This window comes from Podarcis gaigeae (genome assembly GCF_964106915.1).
Source record: "Podarcis gaigeae genome assembly, chromosome: 10".
Classification (NCBI taxonomy): Eukaryota; Metazoa; Chordata; class Lepidosauria; order Squamata; family Lacertidae; genus Podarcis; species Podarcis gaigeae.
This window is the reverse complement of record NC_139686.1, coordinates 22,362-49,203: the sequence shown is the minus strand read 5'-3', so window position 1 is coordinate 49,203 and position 26,842 is coordinate 22,362. Positions and strand designations below refer to the sequence as shown.

General features: G+C 49.8%; 1 protein-coding gene across 1 annotated transcript in view; it reads left to right on the top strand.

The window, feature by feature from the left end:
- Window positions 1-18,007, top strand: part of PPP6R2 (protein phosphatase 6 regulatory subunit 2) — a 221,538-nt gene extending 203,531 nt beyond the window's left edge. The window contains exons 27-28 of the transcript XR_014555568.1: window positions 10,985-11,155; window positions 17,642-18,007. The gene's annotated coding sequence lies outside the window, so the exon portion shown is untranslated. The remainder of the gene's footprint in view (window positions 1-10,984; window positions 11,156-17,641) is intronic.
- Window positions 18,008-26,842: the final 8,835 nt, after the last annotated feature.

Genomic DNA, 26,842 nt, shown 5'->3' with positions numbered 1-26,842 from the left:
ATATGTATCAAAAGTAGAGACATTTTAAAAATTCAGTTTTTCTGAAGCCTAATGAACTGATACTCCACACACATGCACACACACACACATGTGTGGGTCTGGGGGTTATCCAGTGGTTGCCTTCTGAAAGCAGGCACTGGGAAGGAAGGTTGGGGCAGCTATCTCTGGCCACCTCTGTGGGCTGAGCAAACATGTTCCGCTCCTGGACATGGAAATAGAGCTGTGGGAAGAGTAAAGATGCTGGGGAATTCCAATAAGAACAGAAATGAGACTGAAAACTGGTTTGCTTCTGTATATCAAAGCTAAGCATTCCTCAGGACAGACAATATTGGTCACATTGGAATATTTTGTTCAACAAAAGAACAACTTCACACTGTTCCTCCTCAACTAGCTTTCTCTTATACTGAATAAGCATATATAATAATAATAATAATAATAATTTATTATTTATACCCCGCCCATCTGGCTGAGTTTCCCCAGCCACTCTGGGCAGCTCCCAATCACCATAGTCTCATTTGCAAGTCCCATGGCGTTCTGTGACTGGTATCTTCTGCAGGGAAGAAAGGTCAATGTGTTTAGAAGCACAGTCAGAGGTTTCTCTAAGAAGCATCCACCCCCTTGTAATCCAGGCATAGAGCCAGGAATGTCCAAGTTTGCGGGCTGCTTTCCAACTCATTTATGCACAATTAGATCCCACTGAAATCAGTCAGTGCTGCTGTTAGTTTGATAACTTATTATACTAGGGTTGTCATATTTCAAGAAATATGGGCACAAAAAGTTCTTGAGGTTTTTTAGGGCCATCGCCCGATAGCCCCCCCCCCCGCCAGGCCAGAGCCAGAGCCTGGGTCACCTGTGCCCACACCAAAGCCTGAACCAGAGCACACACACCCCGCACATTTTTTTTAACCCCAGATCCAGGACATTTACTGTAAAATGTGAAAGTTCCCCGTGGATGGGCATGTAGGACCCCGAAAAGAGGACATGTCCAGGAATTCCTAGACGTATGGCAACCCTATATTATAACTGACCTGACTTCCCAGCAGCACAGTTCCCACAGTTCCCATTTCTGGGAGGGGCAAAGCAGTGGGGAGGTCTGCAAACACTAGGATTGCCATATTTCAAAAACTTCTGAAATGGGATGCCCTATGTCTGGATTCCCTGGCCATTGCAGATTTCCGCCCGGATGCTGTTTATGAGGCCTGAATGCCAGTTATGTCCAGCAAATTCCAGACATATGGCAACTCTAGCAAACACAATGAGTGAGCCAATCCTGCACTCCCAGTGCTGCGTTTGCACTGCACTGACTGCCCTTGCCACCTCTCCCTCTCGCTCCTGGTAAGCACCAGTAACTCCACTGCCAGGAGGTCAGCCAAGATCCCCTTGAACAGCCCTGCCATCTGCTATGGAGAATGAAGTTGCAGAACTTGTCTGAAACCCTGGAAAGCCATTTTACTGAGGCAGATTGGTCAATGGTCTGACTCAGTACAGTAAAGCAGCTTTCTATGTACCTAAGGAACACTGAGAGTCATGGAAAGGGGAGTCATTGTTAAACAGAAGTTGCTAGCTTTACACAGAATTGGGCAAGAGCAAAAATTGTATATAAAGTGTTGATAAAATGGCTACAAAACAGCAACATTTAATCCCACAAAAAACATCAACATACAATTGAAATGTGAATAAAATTATTGAAACATAGTGATGTATATCTGTCTAGAATGATGGCCATATATCAACCCGATGGGGCAAACAATGACTAGAGACCAATTGTGTTTTTGACACCCCCCAGGGATCAAGGCCACTTGTATTTATTCCAGGTCTGCTCCCCCTGTTGTATATATAGATTGGCCAAGTGGCTAACTATTGATGACCAATTGCATTACAAATTCAATACGTTGTTTTTATAATAATAATAATAATAATAATAATAATAATAATAATAATAATTTATTTGTACCCCGCCCATCTGGCTGGGTTTCCCCAGCCACTCTGGGCGGCTTCCAACAAAGATGAAAGATACACTAAAATGTCACATATTAAAAACTTCCCTGAACAGGGCTGCCTTCAGATGTCTTCTGAATGTCAGGTAGTTGTTTATCGCTTTGACATCTGATGGGAGGGCGTTCCACAGGGTGGGTGCCACTACCGAGAAGGCCCTCTGCCTGGTTCCCTGTAACTTGGCCTCTCGCAGTGAGGGAACCGCCAGAAGGCCCTCGGAGCTGGACCTCAGTGTCCGGGCAGAACGATGGGGGAGGAGACGCTCCTTCAGATATACTGGACCGAGGCCGTTTAGGGCTTTAAAGGTCAGCACCAACACTTTGAATTGTGCTCGGAAACGTACTGGGAGCCAATGTAGGTCTTTCAAGACCGGTGTTATATAGTCTCGGCAGCCGCTCCCAGTCACCAGTCTAGCTGCCACATTCTGGATTAGTTGTAGTTTCCGGGTCACCTTCAAAGGTAGCCCCACGTAGAGCGCATTGCAGTAGTCCAAGCGGGAGATAACCAGAGCATGTACCACTCTGGCGAGACAGTCTGCAGGCAGATAGGGTCTCAGCCTACGTACCAGATGGAGCTGGTAAACAGCTGCCCTGGATACAGATTTGACCTGTGCCTCCATGGACAGCTGTGAGTCCAAAATGACTCCCCGGCTGCGCACCTGGTCCTTCAGGGGGACAGTTACCCCATTCAGGACCAGGGAATCCTCCACACCTGCCCGCCTCCTGTCCCCCAAAAACAGTACTTCTGTCTTGTCAGGATTCAACCTCAATCTGTTAGCCGCCATCCATCCTCCAACCGCTTCCAGACACTCACACAGGACCTTCACCTGATTTAAAAGAGAGGTAGAGCTGGGTATCATCTGCATACTGATGAACACCCAGCCCAAACTTCCTGATGATCTCTCCCAGTGGCTGCATGTAAATGTTGAAAAGTATGGGGGAGAGGACAGAACCCTGAGGCACCCCACAAGTGAGCGGCCAGGGGTCTGAACACTCATCCCCCACCACCACTTTCTGAACACGGCCCAGGAGGAAGGAGCGGAACCACTGTAGGACAGTGCCCCCATCTCCCAGCCCCTCAAGACGGTCCAGAAGGATGTTATGGTCGATGGTATCAAACGCTGCTGAGAGATCCAGCAGAACTAGGAAACAGCTCTCACCTTTGTCCCTAGCCCGCCGGAGATCATCAACCAGTGCGACCAAGGCAGTTTCAGTCCCATGATGAGGCCTGAATCCCGACTGGAAGGGATCCAAATGGTCCGCTTCTTCCAGGCGTGCCTGGAGTTGTTCAGCAACCACTCGCTCAATCACCTTGCCCAAGAATGGAAGGTTTGAGACTGGGCGATAATTGGCCATCGTGGCCGCATCTAAAGATGTTTTTTTAAGAAGCGGTTTAATAACCGCCTCTTTCAGCGGGTCTGGGAAGGCTCCCTCACGGAGGGAAACATTCACCACCCCACGAAGCCCATCGCCCAGTCCTTCCCGGCTAGCTTTTATAAGCCAGGATGGGCAAGGATCCAGGAGACAGGTGGTTGGCTTCACTCGTCCAAGCAGCCTGTCCACATCCTCGGAGGTAACAGATTGGAATTGATCCCACACAACTTGACTAGACAGGACTCTAGCACTCTCCCGCCCCGGCCCTGCTCCCACAGTGGAGTCTACTTCTTCCCGAATCTGAGCGATTTTATCTGCAAACAAATTTGCAAAATCATTGCAGGAGAACATGTGGCTCGTACTGGGCCCCGATGTTGCAGGTGGTTCCGCTAAATTGTGAACCACCTGAAAAAGTCTCCTGCTGCTGTTTTCTGCAGATGCAATAGAGGCGGTGAAGAAAGTCTTCTTCCCCGTCGCTATCGCCACTTGGTAGGCTCGACGTTGAGCTTTAACCTGTGTCCGGTCAGATTCGGAACGAGTTATCCGCCACCGGCGCTCTAGCCGTCTCAACGATTGTTTCATTGCCCTCAGATCCGTGGAAAACCACGGGGCTCTCCGGGCTCCATGCAATCGGAGAGGGCACTTCGGAGCCAAACAGTCAATAGCCCTGGTTAACTCCACATTCCAGCGGGCCACCAGGGAATCGGCTGAAAGGCCATCAACATGGGATAAAGCATCCCCTACCACTCTCTGGAAACCATTTGGATCCATTAAGTGGCGGGGGCGGACCATCCGAATCGGTCCCACCTCCCTGCAGAGGGGATGGGTCGCAGAGAAGTCCAGTTGCACCAGGAAGTGATCTGACCATGGCACTTCTTTCGTTTCGCTTTTACTTAGTGTCAGATCACCAACATCCATAGAGGTCAACACCAGGTCCAAGGCATGCCCGCGGCTATGGGTTGGGCCAGACTTATTCAGGGACAACCCCATGGAGGCCATGCTTTCCCGAGCGGCCCCTTGTAAGGTCGTGCCAGGAAGGATGTTAAAATCCCCTAGGACAACCAAGCTAGGTGTCTCCAGGAGAACATCCGCCACTGTCAGGACTGCCGCTAGGTCCCAGCTCACAGAGGACCAACGCCCAGTGGATGTTATATACAAAAGTCTTTATTAAAGTTTAGTTTCCATTTCCAAGCTCTGGGCGCGCAGACCCACGTCTCGACGCTAGACCGGCTAAGTCCCCTCTGACTCACTGCTCCACCCACACCAGTTTAAGATTCTAGCCCGGCTCCACCTCTTACGCTGTTCTTTCCTTCGCTGGGTCCTTCTGCCCTCTGGGGTTCCCTCCTTCCTGGACTCCTCTGACGCTGAGCCTCCTGAGTCTTGCCCCTCCCTCCGGCGGGCTTTAGGACCTGGCTCCCTTCCCGGGCTCCCCGCTGTGCCGCGCTCCTGTATATTTGAACTTGGCGCGCGCGCCCAGCCGGTGACTTTCCTTCTGACCGTTTCCCCGCTTCCTGATGTGGGCGTTGCCAAACCTGACTCCTCTCCTCCCTCTGGTGGTGAGGACACTGGTCCCGACTCCTGGGACTCCCCCTCCCCACTGCGCTCTGGTGGAGACGCTGGTCCTGATCTCCAACTGCTGCTCAGGGACTCCCCGCTGGCCCCTTCCTCCTGGGGCTTCCCCCCTGGAGCCCCCCTTGCTCTGGCCACCGGCGCTCCCTTCTGTGAGTCCTCCGATTCGCTAGAGAGGCTTGTGGAATAACTCTGGCCACTGTCACTGCCTGCGCCCCCCTCGTACTCCTCCTCCTCACTCTCCATTTGCTCCCCCTCCTGTGTCTCTCCTTCTGAACCCCTGACATCCATCCCCCCCTCGAAGCCCCCCCTTCCCCCCTCCCCCTCTTCAGGTGCGGGTTCCGGGTGCTCTAGAGTTGTCGGGGTGAGTTCAGGATACAGTTCGTCCCCCGAGGCGTGCAGCCATCGTGATAAGTCCGGAAAGTCCTCCATGGGCTCGTCGACTGCGATTCCCTCCGCTTCCATCTCCTGGGCGGTGTGTTCGAAATCTGAGGCCGCCCCCAAATCACTCACAACCCCTTCTCCCCCTGTCGCCTGAGGTGACGCCACTTCCCAGGGTCCCTCCGGCATGTCTCTGCGCCATCCCACTTCGGGTTGGTCCTCCCACCAATAAGATCCCCCCGTGCCAAAACCTGAGAGCGAGCCCTCTGGGGAGCTGCCTCCCGGAGCCGAGTCCTCCGCTGACGAGAAACCCCGGAAAGTGCTGGCCGAGAGTGTGGGTGTGAACAGACAATCATCGAAAAAGCCCGCCGGCATAGGCTTGTGCGGGAAAAGTGTATGGAATTCTTCCTTGAGCAACTGCTCCTCCAATGCGTAATCCGGCACCCACCTGTTGGCGCTGGCCGGGGTGTCCTCTGTGGCGAGAAGATATTCAATCCCGTCCTCCCCCCACCTTGAGTCTAAAATCTCAGTGGCTTCGTTGAGTGGCCCCCTTCTCGGCGACCCCCCTTTTTGGGCGCTTCCCTGAGCGGGTCTGGCGCTGTCCCTGGTGCCTGAAACCTGTGGGGCTCTTTGTAGGGTGTGAGCACTGATCTATGAAAGACCGGGTGCATTCTGGACCCCTCCGGGAGTGTTAACCGGAAGGCCACTGGGTTGATCTGCGCCTCTACTTGGTAAGGCCCTAGCTGCTTGTGCCCGAGCTTCTTATTGGCCAACGATCTGGCCGGAACTGCCTGGGCTGCTAACCAGACCCAGTCTCCTACCCGGATGTCTTCCCCAACCCTCCTGTGTCGGTCTGCCTGCACTTTGTAAGCCTGTTTCGCCATCGCTAACTGCCTCCTGAGCTGCTCGTGGATCTCCTGCAACTCCGCTGCCACGGCCTCTGCTCCCTGCGGCTCCCCCTCCCTCACTTTCTCTAAACCCGGGAAGGTTCTGGGATGCCGCCCATTGTTGGCGAAAAACGGTGTCACCCCCGTGGACACGTGTTTCGCGTTGTTGTAGGCAAACTCGGCTAGCGGTAGGTAGTCCACCCAGGTCGAGGGCTGCTGGTTCGCGTAGCATCTCAGGTACTGCTGCATGATGGCGTTGACTCTCTCCGCCTGTCCGTTAGTCTGCGGGTGTCGCGCCGACGCCAGGCTGACCTTGACGTTCAGGAAACCCATCAGCTTTTGCCAGAAGTTGGATATGAACTGGCGCCCCCTGTCGGACAGGATGGACCGTGGTAGGCCATGCACCTTGAACACGTGGTCTATAAACAGCTTGGCGGTCTGCTCGGCTGTGGCCACCTTCGCGCAAGGAATGAAGTAGGCCATCTTGGTGAACAAGTCTACTACCACGAGTACTGCCGTCTTGCCTCTCGAGCTGGGCAGATCCGTGACAAAGTCCAGGGCCGCCCTCTCCCACGGTTCGAACGGTGTCTGTAGCGGTTCCAAGAGGCCCGCCGGCGGCTGGTGTACTGGTTTGGCCCTTTGGCAGGTGTCGCACCTCCTGACGTATTCCGCGACATCCCCCCTCATCTTGGGCCACCAAAAGTCTCTGGCTACTAGGTCCACCGTCTTCTCCTTGCCGAAGTGTCCCGCGCTGGGCGCGTCGTGCAGCTGTTGCAGGACCCTCGCGCGGAGGTTGTCTCCCGGCACGTAGAGGGCTCCTTTGCGGATGAGCAGGCCGTCGCGTATTTGGAAGTCGTCGTCCCTCGCCTTGCCGCTACGCACCTCCTCCATCTTGGCTCGCGCGAAGGAGTCCGTCTGCAGCGCGCGACGCACCGCGTCCAGGTCCACCGTGGCTGACGCGCATGCCCACGCCTTTGGTGCGAAAATATGCTTGGCCGGCGCCGGCGCCTCTTCTTCGAGATACAGCGGTTTCCTGGACAGCGCGTCCGCCATGATGTTGTTGTTTCCAGGGATGTATTCTATTCTGAAGTCGAAATCTGCAAAGAACTCCGCCCAGCGGATGTGTCTCTGGTTCAGGAACCTCGCCGTGCGCCAGTACTCCAAGTTCTTATGGTCTGTACGGACCTGCACCGTGTGTTTGGCCCCGATGAGGAAATGCCGCCACGCCTTGAAGGCTGCATGTATGGCCAGTAACTCCCTTCCCAGATGGTGTAGTTCTGCTCCGACTTGCTGAGTTTCCTGGAGTAGAAAGCGCACGGCCTCCAGTCCCCCTGGTGGTCTTGCTGCAACAGGACGGCCCCCACGGCCCTGTCTGACGCGTCCGTCTCCACTCTCATGGGCCTGCTGGGGTTCACGTGTAGCAGGTGTTCCTCGGACGCGAAGAGGTGCTTGAGCTTCTGAAAGGACTGCTCTGCCTGCTCCGTCCAGAAGAATTTCTTCTTCTTGGAAATGAGGGTGTCAGTGATGGCCGCTGTCTGCATGGCGAAACCTTTGATGAACTTGTGATAAAAGTTGGCAAAGCCGACAAACCTCTGGACTTCCTTTCGATTGCGTGGGCTCTTCCAGTCCAGCACTGCCCGTACCTTGGTACTGTCCATGGCGAGTCCCTTGTCGGACAGTTTGTAGCCCAGGAAGTCCACCTCCGTCTTGTCAAACTGGCACTTCTCCAGCTTGGCGTAAAGCCGGTGCTCCCGCAGCCGCTGCAGTACTTCCCTGACATCTCTCTCGTGAGCCTCCGGCGACTCCGAGAAGATGAGGATGTCGTCCAGGAAGCAGACGCACTTCTTGTAGAGAAGACCCGCCAAGACATGATGCATGAATGCTTGAAAACAGTGGGAGCCATTTTGTAATCCAAAAGGCATAACTCTATATTCATAGGTGCCCAGCGGCGTAAACATGGCCGTCTTCCACTCGTCACCCTCCCTCACTCGTATGAGATTGTACGCTCCGCGTAGATCCAACTTGGTAAAGATGCGCCCCATCCGCACCGTCGCCAGCAGGTCATCGATCTTGGGCATGGGGAAGGCTGTGGGCTTGGTTTTTGAATTCAAAATTCTGAAATCAACTACAAGCCTCCTTTGGGGCGTGTCCCGCTTCTTCACAAAAAACACGGGACTGCCCCCCACTGCTTTGGATTCTCGGATGAACCCCCGCTTCAAGTTGTGATCTATGAACTCCCTGAGTTCCTGCAGTTCATCCTCAGACATGGAATACAGTTTCCCAGTCGGCAGCGTCGCCCCCGGCAGGAGGTCAATCTTGCAGTCGTAGGGTCTGTGGGGAGGCAGCTTGTCCGCTTCCTTCTCGCAGAAGACCTCCAAAAACTCTTTGTACTTGTTGGGTACCGCTTGCAACATGCCTAAGTGCAGCTGTGGTCCGTCTTCGTGCCCCTCATCTTCTTGGTTAGCGAGGATGCAGTGTTCTGCGCAGTAGGAGGAGCAGAAGGTCAGTTGACGCTGGTACCATTGACTTCGCGGTGATTACCAATGCGCATCACCATTGGCGGCGTCTGCTGCAGCACTTGCCCTCCCAGTAGCTCCCTGCCGTCCACCGTGACAACGTTCAGAGGTACCGTCGCTGGCAGAAGGGCTATGCCATGTTGCTGGATGAAGTCCATGCCTATAAAATCTGCATTGCTCCCAGAGTCAATCGTAATGGGGATTTCCACAGTGAGCCCATTGGGAAGTTGAAGGGATGCGGTGAGCTGCACTACTGGTTTGGGTGGGAGGGGGTCTGTGGGCTGTAACATTACTGGGGATTGCTTCACTGACTTGTCTGGCTGGCCCCCAGTGACTCCATTTCCAGCCAGACAGTGGAGTTTTCCTGCTGTGATTCACTCTGCTGAACTGCTTCTGTTACTGTCGCTGCGGCTGCAGTGTGCTTGTGAAACCGCTGGGGACACTCTTTCGCCATGTGCTGAGCACTGTCGCAGATGTAGCACTTCCTGGTCCCTCTAGGAGGCTTCATTTTGACTGCTCCCGGCGTTAGGGCTCCGGCTGTGGACTGAGCCTTAGCACCACCTATCTCCATCGGCTCCTCTCCTCCTTCCAGCGGAGGCATGGATCGAGCGCGCGCCGCTTCCTTGGGAAAGGGGGGTGGTGCTTTCGTTGGCGTGCGGCCCCAATGCCCTTCCTCTTTGTCCCAAGAGCGTCCTTCCAGCCTAACCCCAATGGTGAGTGCCCTCTCCACAATGTCCTTGGTGGTTTGGGGTCTCTCCCCCCTTGCAATTTCGTCTTTCACAGCTCCGTTCAGCCCCTCCCAGAACAGATCTCTGACGGCAGACGATTCTCTCTCCCAGCCCAATACATTCACCAATGCGAAAAAACGTGAATGATATTGCCTTACAGTGGCTCTACCTTGTCTTAGTCCGTGAATCTGTTTCCTAGCGATATCCACATCAATCTCAGACAAAAAACACGCATCCATCACTTTAAGGAAGGCACCCGCATTTTGGAGGGCTGGATCCTTATCTCTCCAGAGATTGCGCAGCCACGTTTTCGCCTCTCCCCGTAAATGCGAAACAATAAATCCCACTCTTTCTTCCTCATTTTTAAAGTCCTTGTCAAGCAGCTGCAGTGCATATAGTACATCTGCTCTGAAGTTAGGATACTCCTGCAGGTCCCCATTGAAGTGAGACACAAGGCTCCCTCCTCTGTTCCCCAGCCCAATCCCTTCTGGTCTGGTGGCCGGTAGCCTCTGTGTAGTTAGCACTTCTAACCTGGTTCGCAGATCCTGGCAGGTAACAGCTGCTTCCTGCTCCTTCTTTCTGGACGCCGCAATTTCTGCAGTCAGCTGCATCACTGCGTTTTGCAGACTCGCTATCTTCTCTTCGGTAGTCATTTCCCTGGTTTTCGTGAGCTCGCGAAGCACCAATCTTCACCCCTCGCTGCTTTCCCACACTCCACGAGGTTGTAAAATTGGTGGAAAATGGGAGAGGGGACTTACTGTCAGGACTGCCGCTAGGTCCCAGCTCACAGAGGACCAACGCCCAGTGGATGTTATATACAAAAGTCTTTATTAAAGTTTAGTTTCCATTTCCAAGCTCTGGGCGCGCAGACCCACGTCTCGATGCTAGACCGGCTAAGTCCCCTCTGACTCACTGCTCCACCCACACCAGTTTAAGATTCTAGCCCGGCTCCACCTCTTACGCTGTTCTTTCCTTCGCTGGATCCTTCTGCCCTCTGGGGTTCCCTCCTTCCTGGACTCCTCTGACGCTGAGCCTCCTGAGTCTTGCCCCTCCCTCCGGCGGGCTTTAGGACCTGGCTCCCTTCCCGGGCTCCCCGCTGTGCCGCGCTCCTGTACACTGTCACTGCCTGCGCCCCCTCGTACTCCTCCTCCTCACTCTCCATTTGCTCCCCCTCCTGTGTCTCTCCTTCTGAACCCCTGACAACAACATTCTAACATTCGTTAATTTTACAATGTTTCTGTAAATAGTCTTTAAATTTCTTCCAATCTTCTTCTGCCGATTCTTCTCCCTGGTCTCGGATTCTGCTAGTCATTTCTGCCAATCCCATATAGTCCATCACCTTCATCTGCCATTCTTCCAGAGTGGGTAGGTCTTGTGTCTTCCAGTACTTTGCAATAAGTATTCTTGCTGCTGTTGTGGCATACATAAAGAAAGTTCTATCCTTCTTTAACACCAATTGGCCGACCATGCCCAGGAGAAAGGCCTCTGGTTTCTTCAGGAAGGAATATTTAAATACCTTTTTCATTTCATTGTAGATCATTTCCCAGAAAGCCTTAAACCTTGGGCACGTCCACCAAAGGTGAAAGAATGTACCTTCATTTTCTTTGCATTTCCAACATTTATTATCGGGCAAATGATAAATTTTTGCAAGCTTGACTGGGGTCATGTACCACCTGTATATCATTTTCATAATATTCTCTCTTAAGGTATTTGTCAGAGCCACCCGAGGTCCCAGCTCACAAGAGACCAAAATCCAGTCCAAGTTATATACAAAAGGTTTTATTGAAGAACATTGTTGTCGTTACATCCAAGCTCCGTGGCTCAGCATCTTTTACCCTTAGATGTTTGAAGTCCCCTCTGAGTCAGTCCCGCCCCTGCACCAGCTTAAGAGGCTTGTACTGCTCCACCTTTTCCTCTCCTTCCTTTTCCGCAGGGTCTTCCTGCCCCCCTGTGCTCCCTCCCTTCGGGACTCCCCCGAGGCTGAGTCTTCTGACGCCTGCTCCCCCCTCCTTCGTGCTTTGGGACCAGGCTCCTCCTCAGGGCTCTCCTCATTTCCGCGCGCCTCCACATTTGAACTTGGCGCGCGTACGTTGCCTCTGACCTTCCTTTCGACCGTTACGCTACTCTCGGTACTACACTCCTCCCCTTCCGGCAGGATGTTCTGCTCCGAACTCCTTCCCCTCTCTGCTCCCTGTTCTGCTCTTTCTGACACACTGGCAACTCCACCCCCTTCACTCCGTTCTGACGGAGAGGCCGGTCCCGATCTCCAACCCCCACTGGGGATTCCCTCTTCGTTCCCCTGCTTCTGACTGCTTCCCTCTCTACTGCCCCTTGGCCTGACCAGGGGGGCTCCCTTTTGGGAATCCTCGGATTCACTTGACGGACTCACTGACAACCTCGGGTCATCGTCGTCCTCTTCCTCGTCACCCTGGGACCCCTCCCCCTCGCTCTCTGTCCCTGAAACCCTGACATCCATCCCCCCCTCGAAGCCCCCCCTTCCCCCCTCCCGCCCATCGGGTGCAGGTTGTAGGAGCTGCAGCTCTTCGGAGGTGGATGCAGGATACAGGTTGTGTACCTCCATTTCCTCTGCTTGCGGTTCGGTGTATGAGTGTTCAAATTCGGGTTCTTGACTCAAAGTGTTCTCTTCTCCCTCTTCCATTGGTACCTCGTCTGGTGCTGCCGGCCAAGGTCCCGTCAGCCATTTCCTGCGCCAGTCCTCCTCTGGTTGCTCGTCCCACCAATAAGAGGGTTCTGTGTCCACCCCTGAGCACGATCCCCTGGGCGGGCTAGATTCTGGCGTTCTCTCCTCGGCTGAAGAAAAACCCCGGAAAGTACTGTCTGAGAGTGTGGGCGTAAAGAGCCAGTCATCAAAGTACTCGGCTGGCATGGGTCTATGCGGGAAAAGGGCATGGAACTCGTCTTTTAGAAGAGGTTCGTCTAAAGCGTAGCCCGGCACCCAACCGTTGGCACTGGCTGGAGTGCCCTCTGTGGCTAGAAAGTGTTCTACCCCCTCTTTCCCCCATCTCGAGTCCAGGATTTCTGTGACCTCGTTGAGTGGTTCGGCCCTAGGCGCCCTCTCCCTCTCCTGTGACTTAGTGTGTAGTTGCGGGACTGTTTCAGACTCCTGAAACCTGTGCGGTGCCTTGTAGGGGGTGAGCACCGACCTGTGAAATACCGGATGCACTCTGGAACCTTCGGGGAGGGCTAGTCGAAAGGCTACAGGGTTGATCTTAGCCTCCACCTGGTACGGCCCTAACTGCCTGTGCCCTAGCTTCTTCTTGGCCAACGACTTGGCTGGCATCGCTTGGGCCGCTAACCACACCCAGTCCCCCACCTGGATGTCCTCCCCCGCTCTCCTGTTTTTGTCTGCCTGCACCTTATATGCTTGCTTGGCCAGCTCCAAATGTCTCCGCAACTCTTCGTGCACCTCCTGCAGCTCCGCTGCAAACTGGTCGGCTTCTTGCGGCACCCCCTCCCTCCGTGCCCCGAACCCCGGGAAGGTTCTGGGATGACGACCGTTGTTCGCGAAGAACGGCGTCACCCCCGTGGACGCGTGCTTCGTGTTGTTATAGGCAAACTCTGCCATCGGCAGGTAGTCCACCCAAGCTGCGGGTTGCTGATTGGCGTAACATCTCAGGTACTGCTGCATGATCGCGTTGACCCTCTCAGCTTGGCCGTTGGTCTGTGGGTGTCTCGCCGACGTAAGGTTGATCATGACGTTCAGGATACCTAAAAGCTTCTGCCAAAAATTGGAAACAAACTGGCGTCCCCTGTCGGACAGGATGGACTGCGGCAGCCCATGCACCTTGAACACGTGATCAATGAAGAGTTTGGCAGTCTGTTCTGCCGTCGCCACCTTTGCGCACGGAATGAAGTGCGCCATCTTGGTGAACAGGTCCACAACCACCAGTACCGCCGTCTTCCCTCTGGAGCTGGGCAGGTCAGTAACGAAGTCCAGGGCTACCCTCTCCCACGGTTGCTGTGGCGTTTCCAGCGGTTCCAACAGCCCCGCTGGCTTCTGGTGTACTGGCTTGAACCTCTGACAAGTGTCACACCTGGCGACGTAATCCGCTACCTCTCCGCGCATCCGGGGCCACCAAAAGTCCCTTGCCACCAGTTCTATTGTCTTCTCCTTACCGAAGTGGCCAGCACTGGGGGCGTCGTGCAACTGCTGCAGAACCTTTGCGCGAAGCTCGTCGCTTGGCACGTAGAGGGCACCTTTGTGAGTTAGCAGTCCGTCGCGCAGTTGGAACTCTTCTCCACTCTGCACACCTCTGCGCAACTCCTCCATTTTGGACTGTGCGAACTGATCCACTTGCAACGCGCGTCGCACCGCGTCCAGATCTACTGTGATGGCAGCGCACGACCACGCCTGCGGTGCGAAAATGTGCCTGGCTGCTACTGGTGTCGCTTCATCGAGATATTGCGGTTTCCTGTATAGCGCATCGGCTATAACGTTGGAATCTCCGGGGATGTACTCTATCCGGAAGTCGAAATCCGCGAAGAATTCCGCCCAGCGCATGTGTCTCTGGCTTTGGAGCTTCGCCGTGCGCCAATACTCTAGGTTCTTGTGATCCGTGCGGACCTGTACTGTGTGCTTGGCTCCTATGAGGAAGTGTCGCCACGCTTTGAACGCTGCGTGAATGGCCAACAGCTCTCTGTCCCATATGGTGTAGTTTTGCTCCGCCTTGCTGAGCTTTCGGGAGTAAAAGGCACCGGGTCTCCAGTTCCCATGTGGATCTTCTTGCAGGAGCACGGCTCCAACCGCCCTGTCTGACGCGTCGGTCTCTACTCGCATGGGCCTGCCTGGATCCACGTGCAGCAGCTGCTCCTCGGAGGCGAAAAGGCTTTTAAGCTTCCGAAAAGAGCGCTCCGCCTGTTCCGTCCACACGAACCTCTTCTTCTTGGAACTCAGAGTGTCCGTGATCGCTGCTGTCTCCTTTGCAAAACCTCTGATGAATTTGCGGTAGAAGTTGGCGAAGCCGACGAATCTCTGGACTTCCTTCCGATTGCGTGGGCTCTTCCAGTCCAACACCGCGCGGACCTTGACGCTGTCCATGGCCAGCCCCTTGTCGGACAGCTTGTAGCCCAGGAAATCCACCTCCGTCACATCAAACTGGCACTTCTCTAACTTGGCGTAGAGCCTGTTCTCCCGAAGTCTTTGCAGGACTTCCTTTACGTCCCTCTCGTGGGCCTCTTCCGTCTCCGAAAAGATCAGGATGTCGTCGAGGAAACACACACATTTCTTGTAGAGAAGTCCCGCTAGCACGTGATGCATAAAGGCTTGGAATACGTGAGATCCATTTTGGAGACCAAACGGCATAACTCTGTATTCATACGTGCCCAGAGGCGTGAACATGGCCGTTTTCCACTCATCGCCCTCCCGGATGCGTATGAGGTTATACGCTCCACGCAGATCCAACTTGGTGAAGATCTTCCCCTTCCTCACGGTTGCTAGGAGATCATCTATCTTGGGCATGGGGAAGGCCTTGGGCTTGGTCATACTGTTTATGAACCTATAATCCACAATGAGTCTTTTTTGGGGCGTGTCTTTCTTCTTTACAAAGAACACAGGACTGCCCCCCACTGCTTTCGATTCCCGGATGAATCCACGCTTCAAATTGTGCTCTATGAACTCCCTGAGCTCTTGCATCTCGTCCTCAGACATGGAATACAATTTTGCAGTCGGCAACTGCGCCCCCGGCACCAGGTCGATGGCACAATCATAAGGTCTGTGGGGCGGCAACTGGTCAGCTTCCTTCTCGCAGAAAACCTCCAGGAACCCTTCGTACTTGCTAGGTACTGCCTGCACCATGCCAAGTCGCAGCTGTTGCTCAGCCCCCTCCTCCTGGCAGGACTGGATGCAATTTTGAGCACAGTACGATGAGCAAAAGGTGATCTGGCGTTGGTACCACGCTACAGCAGGACTGTGTCTCTCCAGCCAACTCATGCCTAATACTATAGGCGTGTCAGACAGTTGGGTGACATTGAAGCTAATGACTTCTCGGTGATCTCCTATCCGCATCACCATGGGAGGTGTCTGTTGCACAACTTGCCCTCCTAGCAATTTCCTGCCATCCACCGTGACTACGTTCAGAGGCGTTGTGGCGGGCAGAAGCGCTATGCGATGCTGCTTGACGAATTGCATCCCCACGAAATCGGCGTTGCTCCCCGAATCGATCGTGAGGGGCACTTCTAGGGTGGTCCCATTTGGCAACTGAAGTGTTGCAGTGAGCTGCACCGCTGGCTTGGGTGGTAAAGGGTCTGTGGGTTGCAAAGACGCTGGGGACTGTTCTACAGATTCGCCTGGCTGAGCCCCAGCAATCCTGCTTGCAGCCAGGCATTGTCGTTTCCCTGAGGTTCCTCTTCCTGGATCACTTCTGCAGCTACCGTCGCTAAAGCTGCAGTGTGCTTCTGGAGCCTCTGGGGGCACTCTTTCGCCATGTGCAGTGCACTGTCGCAGATGTAACACTTCCTGGTCCCTCTAGGAGGCTTCGCCTTTACTGCACCGGAAACTGGGGCTCTGGCTGTTGCTTGAGCCTTAGCACCACCAAGTTCCATCGGCTCCTCCCCCTGCCTCCCCAGCGGCGAGGGATGTGACTGACTGAACTCCCTGGGGATGAAAGAAGACGTCCTCGCTGGTGGACGCACCTGACGTTCTTCCTCATTGTGCCAAGGACGTCCCTCGTGACGTATCCCAATGGCCAGAGCCCTCTGCACCACCTCCTCCAGGGTCTGAGGTCTGTCTCCCCTGGCAAGTTCGTCCTTTATGGGACCGCTGAGACCCTCCCAGAACAAATCCCTCACAGGTGTGCAGTCTTTCTCCCAGCGTAACGCAGTCAGTAAAGCAAAAAATCTGGAATGGTACTGACGCACAGTGGCTTTGCCTTGCCGCAGTCCAAATATCTCCCTGCGTGCAAGATCCAAATCTACGGTTGACTGGAAGCAGGCATCCATCGCTTTAATGAATTCATCAGAATCGCGGCGGGCAGGGCCATCTTCACGCCACAAATTGCGCAACCAGTCTCTGGCCGGCCCATGCAAGTGAGAAACAATAAACCCCACTTTCTCCTCCTCATCTTTAAAGTCATGACGAAGCAAGTGTAATGCATACAAAACGTCTGCTCTGAAACTGGGGTAGTGCTTCAGGTTCCCATCGAAGTGGGTGACTAGGCTGCCCCCCCGCCTTCCAAGTCCAATGCCCTCTGATCTGGACCCTGGGAACCCTTCCCTGTTTGCACGCTCCCACCTTGTTTGCAGGTCCTGGCAGCGCTTCTCCATTTCGTCATGCTTCTTCTGAGACGCAAGGACTGCAGCAGTGAGTTCGGAAACTGTAGTTCGTAGTGCTGTCAGCTGATCCTCCGCACTCATGGCTGTCACCGTTTGTGAGCTTTGCAAAAAAAAAATTGCGTTCTTTGGGAGGGGACTTACTGTCAGAGCCACCCGAGGTCCCAGCTCACAAGAGACCAAAATCCAGTCCAAGTTATATACAAAAGGTTTTATTGAAGAAAATTGTTGTCGTTACATCCAAGCTCCGTGGCTCAGCATCTTTTACCCTTAGATGTTTGAAGTCCCCTCTGAGTCAGTCCCGCCCCTGCACCAGCTTAAGAGGCTTGTACTGCTCCACCTTTTCCTCTCCTTCCTTTTCCGCAGGGTCTTCCTGCCCCCCTGTGCTCCCTCCCTTCGGGACTCCCCCGAGGCTGAGTCTTCTGACGCCTGCTCCCCCCTCCTTCGTGCTTTGGGACCAGGCTCCTCTTCAGGGCTCTCCTCATTTCCGCGCGCCTCCACATTTGAACTTGGCGCGCGTACGTTGCCTCTGACCTTCCTTTCGACCGTTACGCTACTCTCGGTACTACACTCCTCCCCTTCCGGCAGGATGTTCTGCTCCGAACTCCTTCCCCTCTCTGCTCCCTGTTCTGCTCTTTCTGACACACTGGTAACTCCACCCCCTTCACTCCGTTCCGACGGAGAGGCCGGTCCCGATCTCCAACCCCCACTGGGGATTCCCTCTTCGTTCCCCTGCTTCTGACTGCTTCCCTCTCTACTGCCCCTTGGCCTGACCAGGGGGGCTCCCTTTTGGGAATCCTCGGATTCACTTGACGGACTCACTGACAACCTCGGGTCATCGTCGTCCTCTTCCTCGTCACCCTGGGACCCCTCCCCCTCGTTCTCTGTCCCTGAAACCCTGACAGTATTACATGCCGTAAACTTCATACCTGTGGTCCATAACTGTTCCCAGTCAGCAAACATGATGTTATGTCCAACATCTTGTGCCCATTTAATCATAGCAGATTTCACCGTTTCATTTCAACAGCAAGTTATACATTTTTGACAAAATCTTAGTTTTAGGTTCTAACAGTTCTGTTTCTAATTTTGATTTTTCCACCTGGAAGCCAATTTTCTTGTCCAAATTATATGCCTCCATTATCTGGTAATAATGAAGCCAATCTCACACTTTTTTTTTTTTAATTTCTCAAAACTCTGCAGTTTCAGTCTATCTCCTTCTTGTTCCAAAATTTCCCAATATTTCGGCCATTTGGCCTCCATATTGAGCTTTTTCTGAGCTTTTGCTTCCATTGGTGACAACCACTTTGGGGTTTTATTTTCCAATAGATCCTTATATCTTATCCAGACATTGAGCAATGCTTTCCTGATAATATGGTTTTTAAATGCTTTATGTTCTTTAACCTTGTCGTACCACAAATATGCATGCCACCCAAAAACATTGTTAAAACCTTCTAAATCCAAAATGTCTGTGTTCTCAAGAAGCAGCCAGTCTTTCAACCAGCAGAATGCTGCTGATTCATAGTAAAGTTTAAAGTCTGGCACGGCACATCCACCCTTTTCCTTTACATCAGTTAATATCTTGAATTTTATTCTGGGCTTCTTGCCCTGCCAGACAAATCTAGAAATATCTTTCTGCCACTTCTTGAAACAGTCCATCTTTCCCACAATTTGCAATGTTTGAAACAAAAACAACATTCTAGGCAATACATTCATCTTTATAGCTGCAATTCAACCCAACAAGGAAAGCTTCAAATTTGACCAAATTTCTAAATCTTTTTTCACTTCCTTCCAGCATTTTTCATAGTTATCTTTAAATAAGTTCCCATTTTTAGCTGTCATATTAATCCCCAGGTATTTCACTTTCTTAACCACGGTCAAACCTGTCTCATTCTGAAACCTCTCTCTTTCAGACCACTTTTATTTTACTTCTTATGACAAGGACTATCAAAGGGGGGTGGCTTGATAGTAGTCAGCCATAATTCCTTGAGCGAGAGGGCACGTACTCTGCAGCCCTTCCCAGTTGGCATGGCAACCTTGATAGTCATCTTGATGGGCTCAGACAGAAGACTATCAAGAACACAACGGACTACGGACAATGACAAAAGAACAGTGATCGGATTCCCCCTCAGGGGGCAGGAAACTGCACCTACCCTTTTGCCTTCTGAAAATGACTCATGGGGAGGGGGAGAAGGGGCACCGGCCAGGTGTCATGATACTCAGGTTACCTGTGCAACCCCTCCCCTGACCCCTCCTTTTTTAATGTAGTTATGATGTATTTCTAGGGGTGTAACTTAGGGAATTAGAAACTAATACAAGTTGGGGTCTTCTTTTGTTTGGGGCTTCTGTTTTGCTTCACCTTGTGGGTGGTGGGAGTCCTGTTGTGACAGTATCAAATAAAGGCCAAGCCTACAGGCTGCTGGTTTGCTCCAAATCATCTTGGTTGGTGTCTTTATTTTGTCCAAGGGAGCCCTCGGATTTTTCCGGTAACAATCCTGACAAGACAGAAGTCCTGAATGGGGTAACTGTGCCCCTGAAGGACCAGGTGCACAGCCTGGGAGTCATTTTGTCCATGGAGGCGCATGTCAATTCTGTGTCCAGGGCAGCTGTCTACCAGCTCCATCTGGTATGTAGGATGAGACCCTCCCTGCCCACGGACTGTCTCACCAGAGTGGTGCATGCTCTGGTTATCTCCCGCTTGGACTACTGCAATGCGCTCTGCATGGGGCTACCTTTGAAGCTGACTTGGAAACCAGAACTAATCCAGAATGCAGCGGCTAGACTGGTGACTAGGAGTGGCTGCCGAGACCATATAACACCGGTCCTGAAAGACCTACTTTGGCTCCCAGTAAGTTTCCGAGCACAGTTCAAAGTGTTGGTGCTGTAATGAATGTTGAAACGATGTTGGTTTAGAAATTATGTGGTTACTAGCTGTAATGGGTATGAAAAAGAAAAGAAAAGTAAAGATCTAAACAGGATTGAAGGAAAGGATTTGCTGAACATTGATTAGAAATTGGAATACAGAAAGGGAAGGTGTGAGGAAGTCGGGGAAGTAAGGTTTTTGAAAATAAGGGTATGAAACTATACTTATTTTTGTTTGATTTGTTTGATTTGTATGGTTGTTTTGTTTTGTCTTTAAATAATCTGTGAAAACTCAATAAATATTTATTAAAAAAAACAAAGTGTTGGTGCTGACCTTTAAAGCCCTAAACGGCCTCAGTCCAGTATACCTGAAGGAGCGTCTCCACCCCCATCATTCAGCCCAGACACTGAGGTCCAGCTCCGAGGGCACTCTGGTGGTTCCCTTCCTGCAAGAAGCGAAGTTACAGGGAACCAGGCAGAGGGCCTTCTTGGTAGTGACACCCGCCATGTGGAATGCCCTCCCATCAGATTGCGGGAATGTTCAGGGTTGCAGGAGAGGATATATTGTTTATTAATATCCTTCCTAACTTGCACTAGCAAGTTCCTTTACTTAGCAGAGTTTACATTCCCCTTCAGTAGAAAGCTGGTTGCAGGCTTGTAAGAACCTTTTACTATTATGCAATTCAATCTGCCTCAGATTGAATTGTATGTTCCTGGTAAGATCCCCTTTTAAATTTACTCATGATCAGGCAGAGCACAGTGTGACCCCTGAAGGCAGGCTTTAGGCTTAAAGTTACAAACTTACTGTATACTAACAGGTTTATCCCTTAAGGGAGTTGACCTGGGGAACTGCTTGGCTGGCAGCCAGGAGTTCAGTCCAGGAAGTTTGCAGGATGAAAAGAAGATGGAAAAGAGGAGAGAGTGGCAGCATGCCTTGGCCTTTGACCAGGTCTGGAAAGATCACTCCCACCCACTAGTCACATGCAAAAGGAAGGATGCTCCAGGCCAGGAGGAACAGGAAGTTTCGACTGGCTGGGCCAACATCCCCTTGCATGTCCACTCTAGCAGAACAAGGAATGTTGTACTTGACTGCTCCCAGTGGATTACATCCCACAGAAATGTCAAGGAAATAAACAACTATCTGACTTTTAGAAGACATTTGAAAACAGCTTTGTTTAGGGAAGATTTTAATGTTTGATGTTGTCAGGGACGCAGCGGGAGCGCAGGGAGGGGAGGAGATGGAGAGCGAGGGGGAGCAGTCCGAGGGCAGCGTAGGAGAAGAGGACAGTAGCCCGAGAGATTCCATGAGCCTCTCCAGCGAATCGGAAGATTCACAGAAGGGGGCGCCGATGGCCAGGGCAAGGGGGGCCCCAAGGGGGACACCCCAGAAGCAAGGGGCCAGCGGGGACTCCCAGAGCAGCAGTTGGAAATCAGGACCAGCTTCCCCACCAGAGCGTAGTGGGGAGGAGGAGTCCCAGGTATCAGGGCCAGCGTATTCACCACCAGCGAGAGAAGATGAGTCAGGGTTGATCACGCCTCCATCGGAGAGCGGGGGAACGGTCAAGAGGAAGGCTACCGGCTGGGCGCGCGCGCCAAGTTCAAATGTACAGGCGATCGGCACAGCAGGTAGCCCGGATAGGGAACCAGGTCCTAAAGCCCGCCGGAAGGAGGGGCAAGAATCAGGGGGGTCAGCGTCAGAAGAGTCCAGAAAGGATGAAACCCCAGCGGGCAGGAGGGCCCAGAGGAGGAAGGAGCTAAGGAAGAGGTGGAGCAAGGCTAGAGTCTTAAACTGGTGTCAGGGGGGAGGAGACTCAGACGGGACTTCGCCGGTCTAGACTTTAAGACGTAGAGCTGCACGCTCCGGCTTTGAAATGGAAAGTGACTTGGAATACGGCAAAGAAGGAACAAACCAAGAGATTGTTTGATAACGTTAAGATCAAAAGAAGAGAGGGATAAAATTTTGGATTTGCACTATCAGAGAACTCTGCAAATTGAGGATTCCTTCGTGGAAATTTTCAAGGATATTCCGAAGCAAATCTTGGATGCTAGAAGTCAGTTCCGGAGTCTGGTGGTCCTGCTGAAAAGGAACAGTATACCATTCAGATGGGAATTTCCTCAAGGCTTATCTTTTAAATATAAAGGAAAGAAAAGGAAAATAAAGACAGTGGAAGACAAAGACAAGTTCTTACACCAACACGAAGAAGATCTCCGTAAGGGGGCGGAATCGGGACAAGACTATCCTGGAGGGGGAACTTTGGACAAAGACAACCTATTACATAGACTAAAACCACCGACAGAAGAAGAAGAACTACTAGGAGCGACAGGAGGAGAAGATAAATAGATTGACCATGGCTCTGCAACTTCTAAGCTGGAATTGTAACGGTCTAAACATACCCCGAAAGAGAAAAAACGTTTTTCACATATTAAAAAAAGAACAATTGGACTTGATTTGTCTACAAGAAACTCACGTGACGAGGTTACACAGGAAATTACTTATCAATAAAAGATTGGGACAAGAATTTATCTCATCAGATAAAGTTAAAAAAAGAGGAGTGGTAATATATGCAAAGGAAAAACTACAACCGAAATTAAAATTTAAAGATGACCAAGGAAGATATTTGGCAATCGAAATTCAAGTTCAAGGAGAGAAATTTCTGATCGTAGGAATTTATGCACCAAACGAGGGGAAAGTTGAATTTTTTAAGAAGTTGCATGAGACACTGATGGACTATATGGACACAAACTTAATATTGATGGGAGATATGAACGGAGTAGTATCGACTAACATGGACAAATCTCAAAGACAGGTAATCACAAAAGATGGAAGACTGCCAAAAATCTTTTTTGAAATGACTGACAATATGGATTTAGTGGACATTTGGAGAACAACACACCCACTTGAAAGAGAGGGAACTTTCTACTCTGAAGCTAAAATGACATGGACTAGAATTGACCAAATATGGATTACTAGAGGAATGGCACCTAGGATAAAAAAAGTTGAAATCTGCCCAAAGACTTGCTCCGACCACAACGCAGTAAAGATGGTGATGAAGCTAACAACAACTGGTACCTTTAGATGGAGGATGAATGACACCTTATTTAGAGATGAACGAGTTTGCAAAAAGGCTCAGAAGACTTTAAAGGATTATTTTGAAATTAACATGAGGACCAATATAGAAAAAAGAATTATCTGGGACGCAAGCAAAGCGGTGATGAGAGGATTCTTGATACAACAGAATGCAATTAAAAAGAAAAGCCAGAACAAAAAAAGAGAGAAAATTTTGGAAAAAATAAAAGAAGGGGAAAAGAAATTGAGATCAAAGCCAAAATCACAGGACATTCTGAAAGAAATTAAATTATATCAGACACAATATATGGAGCAGATGAACCAAGAAATAGAATGGAAAATTAAGCAAATGAGACAGAAGACGTTTGAATCGGCTGATAAATGTGGTAAATTGCTGGCTTGGCAGATAAAGAAGAGACAAAAATTAAATATTGTTACAAAGTTAGAAGTGGAGGGAAAGATTATTTATAAATCAACAGAAATCAGGGATTGCTTCCAGAAATATTTTAGACAACTGTATAAACAAGGTCCTCAAAGCGATACGGATATAGAACAGTTTTTAGAGAAAAATGGACTGAAAAAGATCTCTCAGGAAAGTAAAAGGATTTTGAACCAGAAAATAACAGAGCAAGAAATAGAAGGTGCCATCCAAAATATGGCACTGGGCAAATCTCCAGGACCGGACGGATTGACTTCTAAATATTATAAGATCTTGAAAGAATGGCTAATACAACCTTTGAAAGAAGTTTGTAACGAAATTTTGGAGGGAAAGAAGGCACCAGATACGTGGAAAGAGGCTTTTATCACTCTTATACCAAAGACTGAGACAGAAAAGACTCAACTCAAAAACTACCGCCCAATCTCCTTATTAAATGTGGATTACAAAATTTTTGCTGATATTTTAGCGAAAAGACTGAAAGTAGTTTTGATGGAGGAGATACATAGGGACCAAGCAGGCTTTCTTCCGAGAAGACATTTGTCAGATAATGTAAGAAATATAGTTGATATATTGGAAAAATTGGAAGTGAATACTAACACTAAAGCTGTTTTGATATTTGTGGACGCTGAGAAAGCCTTTGATAATATTTCATGGAGTTTTATGACAAAAAACCTTCGGGGGATGGGGGTAGGCCAAGAGTTTGAAAATGGTATAAGTGCGATATACTCTGAACAAAAAGCAAAACTAATTGTGAATAATGTGGTTACAGAAGAAATTCCTATTGAAAAAGGGACACGTCAGGGATGCCCAATCTCTCCATTACTTTTTATATCGGTCCTGGAGGTCCTGTTGAACATGATCAGAAAGGACCAGCTGGTTAAAGGAATACAGGTCGGAGCCAAACAATATAAACTGAGAGCCTTTGCAGATGATTTAGTACTTACATTGCAAGAGCCGGAATCTAGTACCAAAAGAGTATTAGAACTAATTCAAGAGTTTGGTCAAGCAGCAGGATTTAAATTAAATAAGTTTAAAACGAAGGTTTTGGAGAAAAATTTAACAACATTGGAGAAAGTAAAGTTTCAGAGTGAGACAGGGTTAACGGTGGTTAAGAAAGTGAAATATTTGGGGATAAATATGTCATCTAAAAATCTGAATTTATTTAAAGATAATTATGAGAAAACCTGGGCGGAAGTAAAAAAAGACTTAGAAATTTGGTCAAATATGAAGCTTTCCTTGTTGGGTCGAATTTCAGTTATAAAAATGAATGTATTGCCTAGAATGTTGTTTTTGTTCCAAACATTGCAAATAGTGGATAAGATGGATTGTTTTAAGAAATGGCAGAAAGATATTTCTAAGTTTGTCTGGCAGGGCAAGAAGCCTAGAATAAAATTTAAGATATTAACTGATTCGAAAGAAAGGGGCGGATTTGCCCTGCCAGACCTTAAATTGTATTATGAATCAGCAGCTTTTTGCTGGTTGAAAGAATGGCTACTTCTAGAAAATTCTGATGTTTTGGATTTAGAAGGTTATGACAATCTTTTTGGATGGCATGCATACCTGTGGTACGACAAGGCAAAAGTTCATAAAGGTTTTAAAAATCATATTGTCAGAAAAGCATTATATAATGTCTGGATTAGATATAAAGATTTGTTGGAAAGTAAAACTCCAAGGTGGTTGTCGCCAATGGAGGCAAAAGCTATTAAAAAACTAAACATGGAGGTTAACTGGCCGAGATATTGGGAAATTTTGGAACAAGAAGGAGACAGACTGAAATTGCAAAGTTTTGAGAAGTTAAAAGGGAAAGTGAGAGATTGGCTGCATTATTATCAGATAATGGAAGTTTTTAAACTAGACAGGAAAGTTGGCTTCCAGGTGGAAAAATCAAAACTAGAAACTGAATTGCTAGAACCTAGTACTAAGAACTTGTCAAAAATGTATAACTTGTTGTTGAAATGGAATACAAGATGAAATGGTTAAATCTGCAATGATTAAATGGGCGCAGGATATTGGTCATGACATAATGTTTGCTGACTGGGAAAAGTTATGGACCACCGGGATGAAATTTACGGCATGTAGTGCCTTGAGAGAAAATATTATGAAAATGATTTATAGGTGGTACATAACCCCAGTCAAGCTTGCAAAAATTTATCATTCGCCCGAGAACAAATGTTGGAAGTGTAAAGAAAGGGAGGGAACATTCTTCCACCTTTGGTGGACGTGCCCAAGGATTAAGGCTTTCTGGGAACTGATCTATAATGAACTGAAAAAAGTACTTAGGTACACTTTCCCTAAGAAACCAGAGGCCTTTCTCCTGGGCATAGTCGGCCAATTGGTTGTAAAGAAGGATAGAACCTTTTTTATGTATGCCACAACAGCAGCAAGAATTCTTATAGCAAAGTACTGGAAGACACAAGATTTACCCACCGTGGAAGAGTGGCAGATGAAAGTGATGGACTACATGGGCTTGGCAGAGATGACGAGCAGAATTCGAGACCAGGGAAGAGCAACGGCGGAAGAAGATTGGAAAAAATTTAAAGACTATTTAAAGAAATATTCTAAAATCAGTGAATGCTAGATTGATGTTGAATGAGAAAAATAGGGGTTAATAGTGATAATGGTTAAGTGGAAGAATCTGAACAATTTGTATAATCAATTTGAAAAAAAAGGGAGGGATTTGCTAATTAACTATTTCAACATGAGAATGCAGAAAGGGGAGGTACGAGGAAGTCGGGAAAGTAAGGACCATGAAATTAAGAGCCTGAAACTATACGTGTTGTATGTTTTCTTTATTGTCTTGTCTTTTTTGTTATGGATGGAAAACTAAATAAAAATCATTTTAAAAAAAAAAATGAAATGGAAACTGAACTTCAATAAAGACTTTTGTACATAACTACAGCCGGGCGTTGGTCCTCTGTGAGCTGGGACCTAGGGGCGGCTCTGACAGATGTTTTATCGTGTTTTTAATATTCTGTTGGGAGCCGCACAAAGTGGGTGGGGTATAAATAATAAGTTGTTGTTGTTGTTGTTGTTGTTGTTGTTGTTGTTGTTGTTGTCTCTGTTCCAGGACAGTTCACTCTGTTCTATCGAGAAATTCCTCATCTTTCCCATTAGCTCAAAGTGTGGATAGGTGGGCCTCAAGTGGCTGTACCTTCGCTTCCAGCAAGACAACCAACTTGCACTTGCTGGAGGAGTAGTTTTGCACGTTCACAGGCAGGAGGACAAACATGGAATGAGCGTAGCCAAGGGGTGGGTGGGTGGAGTAATCTATCCCAAAAATCTCAACAAAAATCCTAGCTATACCCATGAAACATGGCACAGATATTGCAGGTCACTGCATCAGCTCCCTTTTTGTTCATGTCTCTTGGTCCTATGCACACTGTGAAATAGCAATCCGGGACTCCCTCTCAAACTCCTGGGTTCGAGCTCCCAGAGACTGCAATCAGCTAAAGAGAACTGTGCTGAATTGAAACAAACAGCAATGGGATTTTCTGTGGAATGCTATTTGTTCTGATTTAGAGCTAAAGAGCGGGTTTCCCAGGGGAAAGCAGCAGGGCCAAGGCAAAACCTGTGTCTAGAAAGCACAGGACAAGCAGAAACTTCCGGACCTGTGCTTTCCAGGCATGGGTCAGGCGGAAGTGCTCTGTATCTACACAGGTTATACCTCCCAGAGACTAGCATGGTTATGAAAGTAATCAGCAATTCATCAGCTTGTCCATGCTGGTTATTGGATACTATTGC